The sequence below is a fragment of the Triticum dicoccoides genome, chromosome 1B (assembly GCF_002162155.2).
Source record: "Triticum dicoccoides isolate Atlit2015 ecotype Zavitan chromosome 1B, WEW_v2.0, whole genome shotgun sequence".
Taxonomy (NCBI): domain Eukaryota; kingdom Viridiplantae; phylum Streptophyta; class Magnoliopsida; order Poales; family Poaceae; genus Triticum; species Triticum dicoccoides.
In genome coordinates, this window is record NC_041381.1 from 208,748,092 (window position 1) to 208,751,423 (window position 3,332).

Below are 3,332 nucleotides of genomic sequence, written 5' to 3' on the forward strand. Positions count from 1 at the left end.
TGGTTGGGTTTGCCCGGCTCCCATGTTTTGGTACCTTACGTTCCGTTCCATCGGCTAAGGTAGCGCTGGGAGAACTACTGCGATTGTATCCCCGTTCTGCCGGACGAGCAACTCAGTACAGAAAGCCGAAAACCGACTGTCATGATACAGCGAGAGCTGGTCAGCTGTTCGAGAGGTTGTAAAATCCTTAAAGATTTATTCTACATAACACCATTATAAATGCAGAGTGCGACAGATCAGTCTTCTGATCAGGCGCCAATAGAGCCCCTAGTTCGGCCTTCCGAACACTAGGGGTTGCGCCGATCATACTCGAATTCCTATGGCTAAGTGAGAGTGGTAAAGCACTATAGTCTGATTGCCTGGTTCGTGGTGAGGAACACCTCCTTAAAAGGACCCAACCATGGAATAGAGAGTGTTCAAATATGTCCCGAACACCCCCGTATTTTTTTCATGGGGGCAAAAGCCGACGACTGGCCAACTCTCAGGATTTACATACAATAAACAGCCGCACAGGAAGAACATATGTTCAAACAAAACAGGCAATATATAATAAAAGCGCCATTATCCCATATTACAAAGAACGGCATGAATGCCCTCAGGGAAATATAATGTCTTTGGTACACTTATCCGCCACAAGGCGGGCCCCCTTCAGTAAACCCTCATAGTACAGCTCGGGCTTGCGGTGCTCCTTACCCTCCGGCGGCCCCTCAGTCATCAGCTTCTCCGCATCAAGCTTCCCCCAATGCAAAACTGATGCTTTGCATTGCTTCTACTTTGCTGAACTACCATTAGCTTAGTTTACACATCGTGTATGTGAATACGCCCTGCCTATCCATTTTCAGTACATATTCCATCTGTCATCATACCATATTTATCCATTCACATATTGTTCTTGTGTATCAGACGTTCAAAAGGAAGAGGGCGATTGCTGATCGTGGAGGAGCACAAGCAAAGTATTTGGAAAAGGTAGTGGCACCTGATAAATCAAATAGCCCATTAGGTGTAGTTGCAATATCACCTGACCCACAAAATACCCCAACTCTAGTAGACTCTAGCCCTACTACACTAGTCATTTCTGATGCCCCAACTCAGCAGACCCCAACTGCAGCAAACAGTATGATTATGCCAGTTGACATAGCACCAGCTGTATGATGCAAAACCCCCATTCCAGCAAAGAGTACACCAAATCCAGTTGCCAAATCCCTTTTTGAACCAGAAAGAGCCCCAATTGCAGCAAATAGGACCCCTGTTCCATTTCTTCCCAGTTTAGAAGACGAAGCTTATGTTGTTGTCAGGAACTTTGTGCGCATCTTTCCTTCATGGAAAGATTATACTGCAGACACAAAACAATTTCCAGTCTTCCTCCGCAACTTACGGGTAAGTAATGTACTAATGTTATTCATGGTCATTACTGCATATGTTTCTATTGACAGAAGACACAAGATTTCATTCTTTTAAATAGGTGAGGAGCAAACTGGATTGTGATGACGAGCAAGAGTTGGTTGCGCTTTTCAAGCACTCATTGATGAAGTATTGTTCCTACCCGAGGCAAGCGCACTTCGATGGAAAGCCTCTGAACAAAATTTCTGTGAAGTCTCCGGTGCTACATTTATCCGTCGGTGACTGGAATAATCTTGTTACGCATTGCTCTCAGCTGCAGCGTAAGGTACTGTCTATGATATCACATCACAATTTGAACTACATTTCTGCATTTGCCTTAATGTCTCACTTGTACGAAAACTGTTAGCAGAAGAACATTCATTCTCAAGGGACCACATCTCGCAACTATACTGCACACTACATTGCTCTTGTGAGTACCTCTTGCCCTGTATGACCATACTTACTTTCATAGTTGTTTGATTATGTAGCATCACTGCACATGTTAGCCTCGTAATCGTCCATTGGGTGGACATTATAAGATCGGTATGGACTCTTACACAAATTTAGAATCAATCCAATGCTTTTGAAGAGGTTTAGCTCTGCAGTCCTCTTGTAAGGACTGAATGTGGTCTATCACTGTACTTACATTAACAACTACTCCCTCCGTCCCATAATATAAGAATGTTTTGTACAATACACCAGCGTTCAAAACACTCTTGTATTATGGGAAGAGGGATTGGTTCATTTTGTAGCATTCTGCATCTTGTCTCCCTCGCCCACCATTTACTAAAAAAGATCAAATCTATATTTAATCTTACCAACAAGTAGAATACATAGACAATGTCAGTGCAGAAGTGTAGGCCATTGCGCTTGTCAGTACATTTTGTCCTATAACGCTTGTACTTACAGGGATTGGTAGTTGATTATGTAGCATCAATCTGCATCTTATCTTCATTATCCTCTATCCCTTCCAGCATTATCATATCTATAATTACTCTCCACAAAATTTAGAGTACATGCAATGCTTATGAAGAAGATTATGTGCTTAAATTCTTGAGTTATCCTTCCCTTGACATGGAGAAGGGCATTATAAAGCCAGTGTTAACTGTTAATGTAAGTCCGTCCTTCTAAAGCCTTTATCCTCAACTGCTGTTTAATTTCCTCATACTCCCTATCATTTACTGCTGTTTAGTTTGCTGTTTCTACCAAAATGCATGTTCGTAAGAACCGTAAGTTCTAAGTTTTACTTGTAAAACCAAATTCCTTATTCATACCATGCACATTACTTAATACTCCCTATATGTATGCTTGGTTTTGTGGATCTATAATCCAGTGTGTGGTGAAGCAGCCCACATTTGCACCTTGTCATCTCCTATTTTATCTTAATGATGTGGCTGATGATATGAACAACATGCCATGCACATTATCCAAAATAGATACAATGATTTTCTTTGCCCTTCATCTATGCTTGTTATGTTGACATGGTAATCCAGTAGTGTGGTGAAGCTCCCCGCATTATGAACAATGCCAAATTATGCTATTGATATTTTGAACTTACTCTTTATTTTCTAATTTGAAATTGGATAGAATTGACAGAAAAGTTATCATCTTTGTTTATACACGTGCAAAACCTATCATCTCTCTGCTTTGTTTCAGGGTGATATGCCTGATGGCATGCACAAGTCTGCTGAAGGCTGTGAGACAAACCCAACATATATTGCAGCAAAGAAGGCAAAACATCTTGAAGATAGCAAGACAACCCCAAAGTCTTGTCTTGATGCAGTGTTTAAGTTACTTGAGACTAATAGTCAGACAAGCTCACATAATTCATTGTCTAAATCAGTTCGACTTCTTCAGTCCCAAGTTCTAGCAGAAAGGCATTCTGCAACTCAACTTCGACTTGAAGTCCTATCTCTAAGAAATATTGCGGAGAACACCAATGAGAACCTCAT